Genomic DNA, 19,725 nt, shown 5'->3' with positions numbered 1-19,725 from the left:
GCAAAGCGTGGGGGGTTGGTCAGTTTGGGGGTTCAATGCGCAGACCCTCTGGCCCTCCCACTGAGCCACGTTCTCCTACTTCACCTTTTTCAGTAATAAAAACATGATAACGTCGGGCACCATCAGGCAAATACTCTCTGATTTATTTTTCCGTAAGTTTGGAATTTGTTCAATACAGAGGGGTACTATTTCTCGGCCTTCTCAGGGACCCCACGAGTTATCCATCACATACCACCAGACAGCAGGCTCCTTGCCACGGGACCCAGGGACCCACGATTATGTCAAGAGTGTGACATCTCTTCCTGTGACACACATGATGATTGCTCACTGACAGCCATTCAAACAATTAACAGTTTCGGGGAGGCAGGCAGAAGGGAACAGGAAAAGCTACAGAGAAGGGCTTCGAAGGACAGGAAGAGTCTGCCAACAAGATAAGGCAGAAATAGGCATTGTGAATTAAGTGCTGGGGGTCGGGCGTGTTTCGTGACAATGTTAAGTCCCCATCTTTCTGAGATCCCGTTTTCTCATCTGTAGAATCAGGATAAGAATACCGCCCTTGCCTCCCTCATAGGTCCTTGGCAGTGTCATGCGACGTCCCGGAGGCCGAAATGTTTTGAAAACTATCAAGTGCCGTACAAATCATTGTCCGATACGAAGCCCTCAGCACACACGTCAACTGTCAGCAGAGAGGGTGAGAACAAAATTTTTTCAAGTTGATGAATTTTTTAAATCTATTATAAACTGAACTCTCCCAGAAATGGTTTCCATTAATGTCCAGTGCCCACAATGGAACCACCAAGCCTCCTGGCTCTTGCTAGAACACTGATAAAACACAATCTGGCTTGCCTTTATGGATGTGTTAAAAATGAGGTTTTCGGAGAGAACAATAGAAAAAAGAGAATGTTGTCAGTTTGACATTTCTGGCTCAGATATTTTCAGGTTGCTGATGTCTATATGCAAACAATGCATTTAAAAACCAAATGGGTGCCTGTGCATTTCTTTGTTTCTCCCCAATTTGCATAGAGAGGAGGCCAGTAGAAAATGTGTCAATCACATTTCAATGGTAATGAAACAACGAGGCATTTTTTGACTGTAGATGGGTGTTTAAATAATCCTGTTAGCAGCTGCTGGCTCCTTTCTCTCCTTTGTCCAATTAGGAGCTATTTTTCCTGCGAGGAATACTCAAAGGCAATCATACCTTGACTCCATGTGTCAAAAGTCTATCTGAAAGACTGGCTTATCATCCAATGCCATGTAAAAGAAGAAACAAAATATTTGTTTTTCTGTCTTGGTGTGACATCCCTTCAGAGAAAGGTTGCCAGCTTGAAGCAGAAATCTTATTTCATCCCCAGTGTGTGGGGGAGAGGGACAGTTTCTTCTAGGGATTGGAGAGGATTGTGGTCAGTGAGGTAAGTACCCAGTATAGCCAGATGCTGTCAGCAAACAAAGGGTCTTGGTGGGAAGAGTGAGAGAAAGTGTGCAGTTGGGCAAATAGGTACAGAGTTGCAACATATGAGCAATTCTGGGAAGAGAGAAGCCCTGTAAATAATCCCCCTGCAGACATTTTAATACTTTGAACTATAGAGATAGCCCACATGCGGAAACCACCCGACAGGGCAGACTGCGGATCTCAGACTGCGGATCTCACTTCCGCAGAAGTTCTGGCAGCCTGAGGAGGAAGAGGAAGGAGGAGGAGGAAGACTTTGAAATACAGCCAGAGCCCTTCTCCGGCCTCTGTGCTGCCACGTGAAGGGGCTCTGCCCATAGAAGGGAGCCTAGCTATTGACTGGAGCCAGTGAATTTTGTTTTCAGACTTAAGACCCTTTCCCAATTGCTGACAGACTTCACAGAGTCGATAGATTTCACTGGCCACCAGCACCAGGCTCTGTCATCTGGGAAGATTCAGAAGAACCACCATCATGACGCCTGCCATCTGTAGTGTGGTATATGGTTTACAAAGTGTTTTCACTTAAGCAGTTGTATGCTTTTGCCACCTAATAATCCTGAGGGGTAAGAAAGGATGTGGAACGGATTTCCCTGAGAGTGGGGTGTGGGGACAGAGCCCCAGAAAGCAGTTTCCAGGCTCTTGGCCTCACATAGAAAGGTGCTGGCTCAGGTAGTAAATGGCCATCAACTGTGATTGGATGGCCATCAGCTGTGGCTAGTTGGCCGTCAGCTGTAACCAGTGAGCCATTGGCCACTAATATAACTGCCGTGGCTACGCTAGCAGAAAAATGGGGACTAGCAAGAAGATGGTGGCTGAGCCTGCAAGCGGAGCAATGAGAGTTGAGAATTGTGTGGCTCCTGTTTCCTGTTTCTCCAACCCAGCTGCCAGCGAGAGTATAGTGGTATGACTCCCCTACCTATGGCTCCGTGGGTGTTCCTTTTTGGCCTCACCATGTCCTGCGTTCTTATGTGGGGAGTGGAGCAGAGACCCCGCCGGACTCCCTGCATGACACGGGGTAAAGAATAAGACCTCATAAAAATAACAGCTCAAGTGTGTTGAGCATTTTCAAGACAGCTTTTTGGAATTCTCGTATTTAATTCTCATAACCACTTTACAAAGGAGATAGTATTATCATCCCCAATTTGCAGATGAGAAAACAGAGGCTCAGGGAGGTTAAGTGAGTTTCCCAGGTCATACCCCTAGGACATGACAGAGCTGAGGCTCTAAGCCCTCTGAGGCAGAGTCCCTGTGCTATGCTGCCCAGGTCCCCTGTTTTGACACTTAGCTCTGTTCCTCCCACAAGGAGAGGCATTCAACAAGCATTAAGAGCCTACTGTGTGTCAAGAATGGCTCTAGACACTAGGGATGCATTTATCCATTCAACAAATATTTCCTGAGTGCTCCCTATGTGCCAGGCACTGTTTTGGGGGCTTGAAGAACATCAGTGAACAAAGCTCTCTGCCCTGCTGGAGCTTGTATCCTACTGGGGCAGACAGACAATACACAAGACATGTTTAAGAAAATAATGTGGCCTATTAGAAAGTGATAAGCTCTATGGAAAAAAGAAACCTCAGGGCACAGTAAAAGGGACCAAGAGCGCTGGAGTGGGGGTAGGTGGTCTCATTGAGAAGGTGACATTGAAGTGCAAACATTGAAGGAAATGAGGCAATAACCCTGCCCTTACACAGGGGAGGGCATTCCAGGCAGAGGGAACAGGCAATGGATTGTGTGTTCAAAGAAGAGAAGGAAGCAGTGTGGCCAGAACAGTGACCCCAGTGGAGAGCCATAGATGTGTCACGTGGGAGCCAGGTCATGGCGGGCCTCATGGGCCATTGCACAGCCTTTGACTTTCACTCTGAGTCAGATGGAGAGTCCAGCCAGGTGCTGAACCGAGCAGCAGCCTGTGCTAACTTCTGTGTTTAGAGGACTGCCCTGGCTGCTGTTTTGAGAATGGAGCCTAAGGCGGCAAGGATGGAGGCAGGGAGGTGGGTCAGGAGGCCACTGCAGAGATCCAAGTAAGAGAGATGACGCTCGCTTGGCTGCGATGGTGAGAAGAGGTCAGATTCTGCACGGAATCTGCCACACCGCAGCTTTACCGAATCAGTACACCACCTGAAACCTGGTGAAAAGAAAGCTGTTTTCGTAAAAGCAGAACATGACCTAGGAACTCGTGAATGGTGATTTAAAACACTGAGAAATGGTGCTAGCTAGGGATGCACTATACTTAGCAATGACTCAACAGAAAGCAAGGCAGTTATAAAACTAGAAAGCATAATAACGTCTTTGTTTTCCTTCGTTACATCGTTAAATTCAAGGTAGTCATGCAAATTTGCGAACCTCACTAGCAAAGCCACATCATTTATGACTGTGGCCTCGTGATTGCACTGAGTACAGCCCATAGAAAGAGTAAAAGTATTTTAGGAACTATTGCTTCTTTGTGTTCCAAGCTGAAGGCAAACCATGTTAATCCATTGGGAAATGCAAAGAAAAGGAGCAAAGGAAGCAAAGAAATCACGTGTTATTTAACTGCTCTTGATCCCTGTGACTAGGACACAGTGTGATTTTGAGAATTCAAGGGCGGTTGGTTTTTTCTTTCCCTATAGATGTCATCTGTAGGATACTAAATCAGAAAACCAAAGTGGCCGGGGTGGATTTGATCCACGTCTCTAGTTCGTAGGAGGAGGGTGAGTTGTACCTAGTGAGGAAGGCAATCTCCGTGGCTTAGTGTTTTTATCCTCTCGGACTATCGCAAAGAAAGTGTTTTTGCTGCTAAGACGAACTGGATGGATCACCATCTGATCTTTTATCACGGGTGAGTGTGGGCGGGGGATGAGCATCAATAATATTTACTGACAGACTCTGTGTTCCAGCACTCTGCTTGCCATCGTCACCGTTTACAGACTTCCAGTTCAGCCTGACATTGCTGTTTATTGAGGTACACACCATCTTTAATGCTCACAGTTGAGGGATGATCTTGCTTTCTGCTCAGCTACATGCTTAATGGTCTTCTATTAAGGGAACATTATTCTCAGGGGAGGTCACTCGGAAAAGTGGACTCTGATGCTGGATTCAGTTCTGAACATCAGGAGCTAGCCTGGAAGATCTCGACACTCCTGCTTGCCAGGAGGTGAATTGTATAGCCAATGTCAGACTGCCGGTTAAGAAAGGACAGGGCAAGGTTCCCTTGAGGAAACTCATATGGATTAATGTCTAAGCTTATTCTCTTCAAAAATATGTTTAAACACTCAAGGCATTCTTATTTATCAGGATTACTGTTTCTGGAAGTGCTAGCCGCTAAAAGACAAGAAAATGAAACAAGTAAACAGCACTATTGTTATTTGTGAGAATTAATTAGAAATAACGAAAGTTCAATAAGGAGCCACTGCTAGAAATCACATTATGCGTGTTTGAGGAAAAGTTCAGAAAAGATCACCCCAAGCTGGGCAGAGCCTCAGACATCAATTTGCTCACTTAAGGCAAAAAGGACATTAATTGTTACATTGAACTTTGTCTACACTCCAAGGTGAGATCAGAAGAAAGGAAAAGTTTCTGAACCCTATGCCCCAAAATAAACATGGAGGGGTGAAAACTAATGCTTCCTGATTTTTAACCATCTCAAAAGGAAGCCAGACATTCCAGATCAAGGACTACCAGTGTAAGAACCTTGAATATACGGTCAAATTTCTCACATTTTTAAACTCCCTGATAATTCTTTGTATCCCTCCCCCATTACTACACACATACACATACACACACACCCAATTCATGATACCAGCCTATGAGTTTATTTGTTTTCAGGAGCAATCATAATAAAATCAGTTCTGTCCTACAGCCAGGTTTGAGAACCCCCAAGGGATGCAGTAGATTGTTGCAGTGGCTGAGGTTGTCCTGGGCTGGACTGGGGGAAACAGAGTGCCATGGGTTAAAAATGTACCGAACTCCTCTTGGTGGTAGCAGACAGGTCCAGCACAGAGAGTGGCTGGCAGGGTGGTGCAGGGAGGACAGCCTGACCTTTTGAGGGTCATCTGAAAGGATATTAGAATAATTTTCTCTTTTGGCTTCAAAATACCTCGCCCATAGCATTGGATCTTTGTAAGTGTATCTGAATCTAAAAAGACCGCTTCATGGCAAAGCACACATTTCCTTCTATTGCCATGGAAACAGCACTGTGCTCATGTGTCAGGAGCTCTCTCTCTCACACACACATGCATACTATATATTAATATATTCTCAAGGAAATGCCTTTTATCTCTTCCCCTTCTGGTGTTCTTTATACTTCTAAAAAAGACACATTCAGAGCCTAAACTGTACGAATTCCTACCATCCAATTGTTATCATTTCCTTTGTTGACATTAAAAATTCTGATTTTAGGTTTTTCTTTAACATAATCTCTCGCGGAAGTAAGATAATCTATTATTTGCCCCATCACCTACTCCCAACTTTTCTCCCACTCCTTAGATGAACATACTATAGATCTCAATACACGTAGTGTATTAATTAAGAAAGAAACCCATTTCAGACTCTACTCAATCTCCTTGATGGTACAATGATGATTTCACGTATTTCATTTCCTTAAATATTCTCTACCCAAAATACTGTTTTTAACTAGCAAATGAGCAATTCTTTGGAAAAACATGGATGAGGGACAAGTTCACATGAGAAAGGAACTGTAGTTGTCTGGGTTGGTTTTCAATCTAAGTAAACTTGAAAAGAAACGCAGGCAATTCTGACACAGAGAAGCCATCTATCCCAACACATATTTTGGGGGCACCTACAATCTGACTGGATGTGACCCAGTTCCCTCAAGAGCTGATTCTGATGACATGAAGAATCTTATGATCCATCGGAAGTCTGGTGAGTGCACATGGCAGGGAAGAGTCAGCAAACTGGCCACAGATTGACTAATCAGCCTTAGGAAGGCCCACAGCCCAGGCAGTGACTCAGCCGTGCTTAGGGTGAGGTCTGACACCCCATCCCTACCCAACGCTTTGGCCCCTGGGATGGGATGCAGCTCCTACCCAAGCGCCCCTTCCAGACTCACCTTCTTCTGCTTTCATCAAATCTGACTGGCCTTTGTCATTCAGGCCAAGTTCTCTAGTGGCTGCATTTGTGACAGTCAAGACAACGTTCTTTAACTGTAAAATTACTTTTTGGAGATACCAGACCCTGGTAAAGTCTCCAATTTATTTCCTACAAACTTTCCCTCTCACATGCTCTGCTTCAGCCTCAAGGGCAATTCTCACCACATTCTTTCCCTGCCCGGGGCCCTGGCCTATGGCCAGTGCTGCCGCCACTGTCCAGAAGAACCCTTCCTCCACACAGCCCTCTACCAACTCTTTCCCACCCTTCAATCTCAGCTTCAAAGTCCCCTACCCCCGCTGAACCCTTGCTCTGTTCTTTTCCTTCTTAGATGTTATCACCAAGCCCAAAAAGTAATTGTTTAATGTCCGTCTCCCCCAGTGGATGATAAGATCCACGACAGCCCTGCGTCACTGTACACCCAGTACCTGCCCAGGGAGGAGCTCAGTCAGTAACTGTTGGGCATGGATGAGCAAATGAATGAAAGCACTGTCTTAGCCAAGAAAAGAGGCAAATGGTGGGAATCTCAGGTCATGGCACGTGCTGATGGAGGACAGACCTTTCTGAACAGGTAAAACGTGTCTCTCATCTCTATTTGCAGTGCTCACCTGGCTCTTGAAGGACAGACACCAGTGGCAGAAAACATCATTACTCCCAAATGGACCAGCTTGGCCTATATGTATCAACAGTAAGGCTTTGACTCACTCTGAAATCTTTCTTTACATAAATGCAAAGCATTTTACTTTGCATTTGGGCAAACATGTTGGTGACCACAAACCTTAGAATATGAAGCAGGATAGTAGGGACGTTAGGCTGAGGTAGGAAAGTTGAGACTTGCTCCCATCTCACCGTGAAGTTTTGGCAGAATGTGGACCAGAATCCAATTTTTGTCCGTCAATTCATTTTGGCCTTTCTGGGCCTCAGTTTTCCTCCTCTGTAGACAGATTTGCTCCCTTCCCCCACTTCACTCCTCGGTGGATACTGGAACTCGTTGATTTAAATGCAACTTTATTTTGACATCAATAATTCCCAAACTCCTCATGTGTTAAAAAAAAAAAAAAAGGTCTAGAAGTATGTCAGCCATTTAATTAATACATATATATGGTTTTAGATTTTATGATGCTTGTGATTTTACTAGCTTTCAAAATTCTGTTATGTTCTTTAAATAAATATTCATGTTTATATCTTTAATAAAAAATCACTCATATGTGACCTTTTCTTTAAATAATTGGCTTGTAGAGTACACATATTCTTGGAAATTTAAAAAATAAAAAAGGATCAATGCCATTGACACGGGCAGATTTACAATGCCCTGCTTGCTCTATTTGTCTCACCTATAGGATGGAGAGGGGGCTGGTAAATTGCCCTCAAATCTTTGAGCATTGGTTCCAGCTTTAAAATATGGTTTCACATCCTATTTTCACCACTAAAACAATGTGAATTAAAAAAATCATTTGGCCCCTTTATGTCTTAGATGTTTTCACAAGTGAAATGGACAGAATACCTGTCACTACTTCCTGTCCCAAGGAATTTGGCAAAGGCTGTTGGAATTAGTAGCTGTGACCAGGCCATTTCCATGGAGAGGTCTGACCTCAGGCCAGCACATGGATGCAGGCTTGCCAGAGATTTGTGGCACCTCTGTATCTGGGTCACACAGAAAGTTTCTAGAGTGAGGCACCAACTCATGGAGTTCTGTGGCCGGAGAAGACAGATACGGTGTTACTTCTAGAACAGTGGCTCCTGCAAGAACCAAGTCCAATCAGTTATGATCTTTAGCCAATGAGAAAAATAAAAGTAAACATGGGGTGTGTGTCTGTGTATGACTATGTGAATGTGTGTATTATTGCCAGCTGTTCTTCCCTCTGAGATTACGTCCTTCCTATTTGGGGGCATTAAATTGGTGTTTTTAATGTACATAAAATGTACTTGTCCATAAGTTTCCAAAGTCAACTTGAAAACACTGAGCTGAAGGACAACCCTGTTATTGTTTCCTAGGTCTTCTGTGACCTGGTTTTGTCAGTCAATGATTAACTTACTTTGGCTAGGAGAGATAATGCCACGCTTTGGAAATTTACCCAGTTTCTTCAGTGAAAGGACACTAACATTTACTGAGCATTTCATATCCATTATCACATTCAATCTTTTTAGCTACTCTAGGAGGTTGGAAATATTATGTGCATTTGAAATAAGAGAAATCTGAAGCTCAGGGAAGACAAGTCACTTGATCAAGTTCCTGAGTTGTAACCAGCAAAGTTTGAATTTGAACTTCGTTTGTCTGAGCCCAAAGTCCGTAGTCTTTTAACCTCACTAGTCTATTCCCAAAATAAAGCTACAAGACACATATTTTAATCTGGGATATACTTTTGACGTCAACAGATGGCTATTTGGGGACTGGCATTTTAACCCTGAGACCTAAAAAGAAATCATGAAAAGACTTTAGGGGCACAGGGATTCACCGTTAGCAGAGACAATCTGGCTTGACCGGGATTGGTTAACCCATGACACCAGGGCCCCTTCCTGTCTGTAGAGTGTGTAAGGGAATCTGAAGGGGTCCCAAGACCAGGGACCAAGTGAGACCAAGTGCCCGAGTCACACTGTGGCCCTGAGAGGATTCCAGAGCTACATGTAAAATATTCTGGATTATCCCTTTTTTGGTATTGTGGGGACAGAGTCCCCACAGTTTCCAGGCTCTCGGCCTCATATAGAGGGGTGCTGGCTCCGGTGGTAGATGGCCGTCAGCTGTGGCTGGTTGGCCGTCAGCTGCAACCATTGAGCCATTGGCCACTAATATAACTGCTGCAGCTACGGAGAGTGAAGGAGAGTAGAGGAGCAGAGCCGAGGAGAGTGGAGGAGAGTCGTCGGTCGGTTGGCAGAAAAGCAGACAGCAGGTCCCACGTCGTGTGAACCCAGTGAGACCACAGTGGTATGACGCCCCTACCTATGGCTCCATGGGTGTTACTTTTGGGCCTGGCCACATCCTACATTCTTATGAGGGGAGCGGGACCAGAGACCCCGCAGGCCACCCCGCACAACACCTGTGTTCTTGTGCAGGGAGTGGGAGCAGAGACCCCGCATGACTCCCCTCACGACAGGTATCATCTCTCCTTGATGATCTATCACTGTGTCCATGAGAATAATCAATGTTGACTGGATTTCAAACAATTCATTTGCCCTTGACATAGAAACAAACAATTCATTTGCCCTTCAGTACTGTCACCTTGTATTTGGTGATCTATTTCTTTCTGTATCTGATACCATGTTTTATCTGTGATTGAATTCTACTATGAAGATGACAACGACAGGCTAATGTTCTAAATTTTCATGACTCCATCGTTAAGAAGGGAAGGCCAAAGTCTCTAAGCCCCAGGTTTGCAAACCTTAGTTAGAAATGTAGAGTCCTGGCCCTTCTGCCTAGCAGTTCCCATTCAGTAGGTCTGGGCTGGGATCCTGGAGTCAATGTTTCTACAAACAAATCAGTGGATTAAGTTCAGGCCAAAGATCCAAAGAACACACATTGGGAAACAGGTCTCAGATACGTTTCGTTCACAGGTGATATCATCATTCATTTGCTAGATGAAGGTTTTTCTTTCTTTTCAGATGGTAGAAATAAAGGACAAGCACTTTTTGACCCTACTGCTGAGAAGAAACTGCACAAATCTCCTAATAACAACTCTTCTTCAGGGTATGTTTCCATATAAAACATGGGCCACAGAGAAGAATCCTTAGCTGTAGAGAATTCCAGAAGGTTGTTGTGGGGGAGGGGCAACAATCAAGGAATGCTGAAGATGTCTCACACAAGCCCTCCGTAAGTACAAGGTATGTGCTGGGCCCGTCAGCATGAAAGCCACACATCTGGGCTGAGCAGTCACCCTAATTCAAAAGTACTTTGGAGTTTCCAGACAGTTCTGTTCTTATTCAGTGTATAAGACAGCATATCTTTCAATCGCTGCCTGAAAATGCCAATGCTCTGGCTGGCTGCCGTGCTTCTCCAAGGTAACACACACCATATGTGGGGCTGTCTTCATGGCTGTTTCTGGGCAGGGAGCCATTCTGGTTGATCAGCAGCTGGGCTGAACCAGTTGTTAAATACACTGAATGTTGTCCCTAACTGTGCCAGTGCCTCGTGGGCACGTTGTAACCGTGGAGGGTCATAAAGAGGGAAGGGCGGAAAGGATGCCTTGGGAAAAGAAAGCTGGAACCTGAGGCAAGGTGGCAGGAGGAAGAGCGGGGAATCCAGCTAAAAATACTTCATATGCTGTCCCCAACTAATTAGGGAAACTAGGCCAGGGACGACAAAGTTTCTTTAGGAGAGAGAGTCAAGGCTGAAAGACAGGTGGTGGCTCCCTGGAGCCTTGAGTTGAAAAAGATTCAGAGATCACAGTCTCAGCAGCGATCATCTTCGATGATTGATTACTGATGCCTGCCAAGGGCTCAGGCAGGTGTGTGTGTATGCGTGCACATGTGTGTGTGTTATACTCATTAGGCCTGCTCTAGTTGACATGGGGCTTCACTTTAAACTCTTTGGCCTTTGCTGATCTTTCTTTTCAAAACCAACATCTTTTTGTCTCTCCTCATGAATATACATAGCCATCTATATGCTGCTTGAATAAGGGATTTATAGTCGTTTAGGCAGAATCTCTCAGAGGTGTCTGAGCTAATGAGCAGTAAATGCCACTCAACATATGTCTCTAAAAGCTATGAACAGGGAAGTCCCTATAGGTCGACTTTCCCTGTGTAGTCACTTACTCTCTTTGCAACAGACGTCTGACACATCAGGTTCTCCCATGCCCTGGAACCAACTGTCACCCCCAGGCCCCCTGGAGTGGATCATGACCGTGGTCAGATGTACAACATCTGTCACAGCGCTCCACACAGAAGACATGGTAGATTAATATGAATTATGACTGTAAAATCACCAGCACTTTCCTTCATTACTGAGGTCTCTGGAAACATCTGCAGCACTTGATGGTGTTGAGGCTCCCATGTGTCTAGCTGCATGGATGGGAAATGTACAGGCAGGGCACTCACCTTGCTTCCTTCTCACGCCACGGCTTGGATTTTGGCCATTAAAAAAAAAAATAATTATATATATATATATATATATATATATATATATATATATATATATATATATATATATAAAATAAAATTTCCTCAAATGTTAAATAATCTTGTCTTCAGGGATACCCTCCTCTCTAGAAGATGTGTTTTCACTGGAAAATGCTAGACTTTGATAAGGTAACCAACTTTTCTAACACCAAAGAGTTTGCTTTGCTGTTTGACCTGTAAGTTTTGTGCTTTGGGCTTTTGGCAGGTTGGTGTGTTTGTGGTACTGTGTTGTTTTAGTTCGGGTTCTCCAGAGAAACAGAACCAATAGGATATATATATATATATATATATATATATATATATATATATATATATATATATATATATCTTCCACCTTAAAACTAGAAAAAGAAGTGCACACAAAGCCCAAAGAGCATAAAAGGAAGGAAACAATACAGATTAGAATAGAAACAAAGGAAATAGAGAAAAGAAAAACAACAGAGAAAATCAACGAAACCAAAAGTTGATTCTTTGAACACATAAAACTATTATCACTCCCATTTTACAAATGACAAAACTGAGGCCTAGAGAAATTAAACAACTAGCCCAAGGTCACACTGCTAATAAGTGGTAGATTAAGATTTGAATTCAGAGGTGGCTCCTGAACTTCTAAATTATATTGACAACTCAACAAGCAGAATTGTCCATTCACTTACCAGAAAAGAGCTTAAATAGCCAAAAATTATCTTCCCCCATCCTTACTGCTATTTTCTCTGTATTTCCCCCCTGCAATTCCCGATGGCATTTTTCTACAATTAGCATGAGCAATCACATCATTCACTGCTCTTTTTAAAACTGAAAAATACCATTATTTCTCTAAATCTTAATGATTTTTAAGGCTCTATACTCTCAACCCAGGTGATGGTTAATTTTTATGTATCAACTTGGCTGGGCTAGGGGGGCGCCCAGATAGCTGGCAAAGCATTATTTTTAGGTGTGTCTGTGAGGGTGTTTTTGGAAAAGGCCTAAAGAAATATTATATATATGTATATATACGTATATATTATATATATGAGGAATTGGCTCATGTGAATATGGAGGCTGAAAAGTCCCACAATCCACCATCTGCAAGCTGGAGAACCAGGAGAGCTGGTGGTGTAATTCAGTCCGAGTCCAAAGGCTCAAGAACCAGGAGTGGAGATGTCCAATGGCAGGAGAAGACGGATGTCCCAGTTCAAGCAAAGAGAGAGAATTCTCCCTTCCTGCACCATTTCTCTATTCGGTTCCTCAACAGATAGGTTGATGCCTACCTGTGTTGGTCTATTCATTCAATGCTAACCTTTTCCAAAAACACCCTCACAGACACACCTAAAAATAATGTTTTGCCAGCTATCTGGGCGCCCCCCTAGCCCAGCCAAGTTGACACATAAAAATTAACCATCACCTGGGTTGAGAGTATAGAGCCTTAAAAATCATTAAGATTTAGAGAAATAATGGTATTTTTCAGTTTTAAAAAGAGCAGTGAATGATGTGATTGCTCATGCTGATTGTAGAAAAATGCCATCGGGGAATTACAGGGGCGAATACAGAGAAAATAGCAGTAAGGATGGGGGAAGATAATTTTTGGCTATTTAAGCTCTTTTCTGGTAAGTGAATTGACAATTCTGCTTGCTGAGTTGTTAATATAATTTAGAAGTTCAGGAGCCACCTCTGACTTCAAATCTTAATCTACCACTTATTAGCAGTGTGACCTTGGGCTAGTTATTTAATTTCTCTAGGCCTCAGTTTTGTCATTTGTAAAATGGGAGTGATAATAGTTTTATGTGTTCAAAGAATCAACTTTTGGTTTCGTTGATTTTCTCTGTTGTTTTTCTTTTCTCTATTTCCTTTGTTTCTATTCTAATCTGTATTGTTTCCTTCCTTTTATGCTCTTTGGGCTTTGTGTGCACTTCTTTTTCTAATTTTAAGGTGGAAGATTATATTAATAATTTGATACCTCTTTTTTTTTTAATGTAGGTGTTTACAGCTATAAATTTTCCCTGTAATCATTGTTGTATCTTATAAGACTTGGTATGCAGTGTTTTCATTTTCATTCCTCTCAAAGTATTTCTAATTTCTCTTGTGATTTTCTTGGATATTGATTGTTGAGGAACGTGTTGTTTAACTTTCATTTATTGCTAAGTTCCCAAAATTTCTTTCTGTTGATTTCTGATGAGATTCATTCCGTAGTAGTCCGAGAAGACATTTTGTATAACTTTAATCTTTTAAATTTTGTTTTATGTTTAAATTTATTTTAAACTGGTTTATAGCTTAACATATTGTCTATCCTGCAAAGTGTTCCATATATACTTGAGAAAAATGTGTATTGTGTTCGACAGAGTGTTTTATAGATGTCTGTTGCTTTAAGTGTTGTTCAAGTCTTCTGTTGCTTTGTTGATCTTCTGTCTAGTTGTTGTAGCCATTATTGAAAGTGTCATATTGAAGTCTCCAACCATTACTATTGAATTGTCTATTTCTTCCTTCATTTCTTTCAGTTGTTGTTTGTTTTTTGACACTTAAGTCTCTGCTCATTTAGCTTAATGGTCAGGTAATAATTAGACAGATATTCATCCATATGTGACACTGGTCTAACTCCTTTGTAGGACCACAGAACCATAAAAATGAAGAGATTTCCTTAAATGCTAGGAACGAATAAGACTCCCAGTCTTTGCAGAGACTTGGCATGTGTACATGTGGGGCATGACTTCACCAGGCAATCGACAAGTCTGCTTTATCCTTCACTTGTGCTTGCACACAACTTAAAGGTTAGTTTGCATAGAAGTGAGAACTTCCAGCTTTCTCAGGTCTTTCCTGAGCATACACATAGCGCTGGGCACGGGCATCGCCTTATGCATATGGCCTTCTAGTTTCTCAGACGTATGTTGCAGCTTCTCAAAGTCCCTATGGGCATCTCATTTCCCAGCTTTCCCTTTTAAGCTTTTCAGTTAGCCTCTTGTTTGCCAACCGGTAACCACTGCCTCAGGTAGTTGTGAAATTAAATAATTACCCCTAGGTATTTTTAGCAGAAGTCTCAGGGAAAAGGTTTTTCATGCTGGGAAAGCTCCGAATCAGTCAAATAAAGACTGCCTTGCAATGGGAACCTTCCAGGGAACTACCAGACAGATCAAATCATGACAGTTCTCTGGGAATGAGGCTTTGATGGTGCTCTAGTCCTGTTTACCACCTCCAGTGTCTGCCAGTCTGCTGGTCTTCACGGTGATTGTGAGTTGTTGATTAAGTTACCACAGAGCTGGGGGAGGTGGGCGATGGGCACAGGGCAAGTGAAGCTGGTTGTTTTTTTTTGAGCTCGCTGTTCTTCATGAGATTCAACTTGAATAAGCACTCACTGGATTTCTGCAAGTCTGATTAATTTCCAGAGTTCTGAAAAATTAATTCTGACAATTTTTGTCAGTTTTCTCATTGCTTTTATGGAGAAGAGAATTTTTGGAGATCCTTATTCTGCCATTTTCACTGACATTACTCCAACGAGGTCTTTCTTAATGGGGAGAAAGAGTGAGTGTTTTGAAAAAATAGTGCTGAAGTTACACTCTCAGAGGTGGAATCGTTTCGAGTCATGAAAAGGTCCAGTGTAAGATCATGGGAATGGACAGCTGGAGTGGAGTGTAAGTGGGGTAGGGGAGCAGGCAATGGATTTTCAGGCCAGGCTGCTAAGAAGATACTACACTAGGCTCCTTGGCCTGGAGTACTGGTGCCGGGAAGAGGAACCCCCGCAACATCTGGCTGTGAAAAACAGTGGGGATTCCAACAATTCAGGTGGGACAAAAGGCTGCAGGAAACCCAGGCATCCTCTTGAATGGCCCACACACAGACTCGCTCACTCGCAGGCACTCACCTTGGACTCCAGAGAAGGGACAGTGACTCGGGGGGCCTTGGAGACATATGGGGGCAGACTGAGGAGTGTGGCTGCAGGGGCAGAACTGGAGGACAGTCAGCATTTTCCCATTGAGGGGTCTTTCTACTGTGAAGCTGACAGGTGGACACTATCTTTCCTATGTCAAGCCCACCCCCACAGGCCCAATCTGAATCTGATTGGCCTGGTGAACTCAGCTGCTCCTTCTTGCTGACTCAGCTGGGATCCTGCCCCACCCAACTCTCCCTCAGCCAGAGACACTTTCTCTGCAAGCAGCCAGCCCCTTCCAAATTACACTCTTTCCTAATGGAGTCCATGGGCCCCAGGCAGGTAATGACTGGCCTCGGTGTGCTCTGAGACTTTTGCTGAGTTGCTCGAGGCTCAGCACTGGCACCAAACCAGAGTCTACATGAACCTGGTGACCACAATTCTTCTCACTCTAGTGACTCCCTGAAATCCTGGCTCACCCAACTCATGTACTGTCCCAGGCTTTATCAGTGGCTGACACTTAAGAGAGTTGGCAGGTGGCAGCAGGCGTTGGGGTGTCCTGGCTTTTTGCAGAGCTACCCCAGGTCTGGTACTGGTGGCAGACGTCCGTGGTTGGCAGCGTGGCCTCTCCCACATGCCTCCAGGTTTAGCACAGGCAGTGAATTACTGTGGATCACTTTGTAGTTCCTACCAGGTAGCCCCTAGCCAGTCATGAAAATGAAAACAAACAAAACAAAAAAAGCTGAGGTAGCAATACTTATACCGGACAAAATAGACTTTAAAACAAAGGCTATGAGAAGAGACAATGAAGGACCCAGTAATCCCACTTCAGGGTATTTATCCGAAGAAACCAAAACGCTACTTCAAGGGGACAGGTGCATCCATTTGTTCACTGCAGCTTTGTTTCTCTCTCTCTCTCTCTCTCTCTCTCTCTCTCTCTCTCTCTCTCTCTCTCTCTCTCCCTCCTTCTCTCCCCCCCCCGCCACTCCCTGTCTGCTTTTCCCTCTCCCCCCATCTCCAATCCATTGTATTTCTGACAAAACCATTCCTAGAGGTCTCTCCTCTCCATCCCCACTGCCTTCCTAGCTGTCTCCCTGACTGTAAGCACCCCCCTCCTCTCCCATTGCACTGCTCCCAGAATTCCCCCTATAATATACAAATCTGATCAGTATCAGACCTTGGAGGTCTCCCAAAGCAAGGTCCCTGTTAGCCTGGAGCAGTTTCATGGTGAGTGTTCTGTTATTCCATCTGGTTAGCATGCCCTTTACTCTCAAAAGTAACCCATTTGGATGATGAATGATGTGGTCCTCTTACCACAGCTAACAGGATAATTTCAGACTCTTTGATCTAGCTCACCATCTAGCCCCAGGCTAACTTTCTAGCTCCATCTTCTTCCACTATGGCCACTAGCCATTCCCCAAATATCCCAAGCTGTTTCCCAGCTCTTTGTCAGTGTCCATGCTGTTCTCTCTTCCTGAACACCTTCCCCTCATTCCCCACTTATCAACTCCTCCTTAAACCTTTATGGCCTGGCCTAAATAGCACCTGTTCTGTGCAACATCCTATCCTGCCTCCCCCCAGGCCCCGGGGGCTGTGATCCTGTAGTAATTTGTTCAAACCTTTGTTACAGATTCTACTTGGAGTCTGGCACAACACCTGGCACATTGCAGGTCTTCAAAGCATTTTGAATGAGAAGCTTTAAAGAAGCATGAAACCAGAATTATTTTCTCTGGCTTTGATTAGATTAAGAGCTTTTATCCTCCATATGGGACTTGCTTGAGAAAATCCAACATGTCAGAGCCAAGTTTATTTCTTCTTCATCTGTAAAGCAATAAGGAGAATAATTGCTCCTGCCGGCACCTACCCATGTGAATGCAACGGGGTAATAAAAACAAGTCCTTCTGTTGAAGTATAACGTGCTGAAATAAAGAGTGAGAGGAGCCTCCCATCTCCTGTCATCTGTCCCCACAGCCTAGGGCCTGTGGAGGGTGGTGGCAGGGGAGTCTGAGACCTGGCAGATGGTTAAATAGAGAATGTACCTACAGGAGGTCACAATGATTTATCCCAATGCAAATGAAACTCATTTGAAGATTAACCATTTATTGACCATGCACATGGGTCAAATATCATGCCAAGAATTTTACATACCTCTTCATGTAAAACCAAACTTGTAAGATGGATATTATGATTTCTCATTTTATGTTTCAGGAAATTGGAGCTCAGAGAGGTTACATAACTTATCAAGGGCACAAAGCCAGTACGTGTTGTTGGGATACATAATCAAAATACTAATAATGCATATATGTACCAGGGTCTCTCTGAAGTATGCCGCTTGGTCCTCTCAACCACCCTGTGGTTCATGTACTGTTGTAGCTCTGTTATCAGGTGGGGAACCTTTAAGTAACCAGCCCAAGGTCACATAGTGGTAAGAAACTGCCAGGCAGCGAACTCCAGAAACCACACGCCTGGCCACAACCTTCGCTGTCTTCCAGATTTGTCTGGGTTTGCTATCTCAGCTCACTGTCTGTTGCCCGTGTCCATCAGACACTCTTCCCTTGCTCCTCAAAATGTAATCTGCAGGTCAGCAGCATGGATACGACCTGGGAGTATGTTAGAAAGAATCCTGAGCCCCCACTCCCGCCCCAGGGAATCAGAATCTGTTGGAAGAGACAAGGTCCTGTCCAAACCAGAGGGTCTCAACCCTGTCTGCATGTTGGACTCCCCGGGGGAGCTTTAAAGAACCCTAATGCCTGGGCTCCACTGATAGCATTCGCTTTAGTTGAGTGTGGTCTGGGTATTGGGCTTTTTAAAAGCTTCCCAGAGGATTCTGATGGGACACCAGGTCTGAAAACCACTGCTTTCAGCAAATACAGCTCTTCCTTTCTTCCTCCCTCCCTTCACTCATTTCTCTTATGTGCTGACTTCACTGAAGTACCAGCACAGCTTGCTGGGGAAGTGGACAAACGAACAATACCAATATAGTAGAATAAACACTTGACGATCATTATCTAGAGGGGAGACCCAGAGGAAGCCCTGACGTCCAAGTCTACTTGGAGGAATTAAAGCAGACTGCTCACAGGACACCACAATAGTCTCAAGGACGAATAGGAGCTCTTGGATTTGTTGATGGGAATGGTGAGCTGGTGCCGCTGAAGGGAGAGTTCTGTGTTTACTATGAAAGTGAGAGTCATAGAATTTTAGGCTATCACAGATTATAGAGGTCATTTCATGAATCCAATGGTTTTCTAACTTTTTTGACTACTGCCCACATTTGGAGAAACATTTTGTTCCAGCCCAGAATATATATAAAGTTTCATGAAACAATAATTACCTTCACTACATGTGAAACACTTTGATGTGTTCTAGTCTTTCAATACTCTTTCTTTAGAAAAAAAAAAAAAAAATACTGGTCATGTTTAATTGAGCCACTAATAGGTCACAACCTGCAGTTTGAAAGACCTGACTTAATCCCTTCGATTTTTCTGAGGAAATGATAACCCAGAATAACTAAATGACTTGGCCTAGTAAAGAAAAATCTGAACACACAATTCCACGTGAAGGATTGATGTTAGAAGTAAAGAAACCTTTCTATGGTATTGGTTGCTGGACATTTCCGAAGGACTTACCTTCCCCGGGAGTCCTATCCATTTTCTGGGAGGCTTAGGCACAGCCGTGTACAGAAGACCACAGGGCGAAGTAATCAGGGAGGTGTCCAGGTCCTTCCTCGCCCCATGAAAGTATCCTGGAGGTGTCCGTACTACTGAGAAGGAATTCTCAGTTTAGCTAGGTTTGGGGAGGGGTCAGTGCCACCTGGGAGGGGGAGCAGGACCCTTTTAGAACCACCTGGAGCCTTTCCCTAGCATACAGGACTCCCAGGCATTCTGATAAGCACCCTCCCCCTTCAAGGCCAAAATTCCAGCTGACCATAAGCCCCACTGCTCTGGTCAACGGGGGTGTATCCTAGCCTATCACTCCAGTGTGTTGGGCCAGGCAGGAAATCAAAGGTGAGAACACTGATCTCTTGGGCAATGGTTCCCCACCTTTGAGGTTTCAGAGGCCAATACACATTCAAAGTGAGTTTAGGGATCAGTATCAGGCTGCCAATTTTTCATTGTGTCAAGTAAGAAAATTTAAAAACCTTATATAAACAAAACAGCAAATCTCCCCAAATCTACCGCCATCTACAACTATCAGAAGAGTAAAAAAGACAGAATCTTAAACTAAAGGAAAGTCTTATCAATTGAAGACATTT

The 19,725-nt window shown here is 43.9% G+C and overlaps 1 long non-coding RNA gene across 1 annotated transcript; it reads left to right on the top strand.

Annotated features, from left to right (window-relative positions):
• Positions 1–3,015: 3,015 nt before the first annotated feature.
• LOC141573217 (uncharacterized) lies at positions 3,016–19,155 on the top strand. Its single transcript, XR_012498924.2, has 5 exons — positions 3,016–3,462; positions 4,051–4,259; positions 7,128–7,214; positions 10,124–10,208; positions 17,104–19,155. It is a non-coding gene; the product is annotated as an uncharacterized LOC141573217 (long non-coding RNA).
• Positions 19,156–19,725: the final 570 nt, after the last annotated feature.

The sequence above is a fragment of the Rhinolophus sinicus genome, chromosome 4 (assembly GCF_057876585.1).
Source record: "Rhinolophus sinicus isolate RSI-liver-muscle chromosome 4, RSI-T2T, whole genome shotgun sequence".
Taxonomy (NCBI): Eukaryota; Metazoa; Chordata; class Mammalia; order Chiroptera; family Rhinolophidae; genus Rhinolophus; species Rhinolophus sinicus.
The sequence above is the reverse complement of the archived record's forward strand: the minus strand, read 5'-3'. Positions and strand labels throughout refer to the sequence as shown.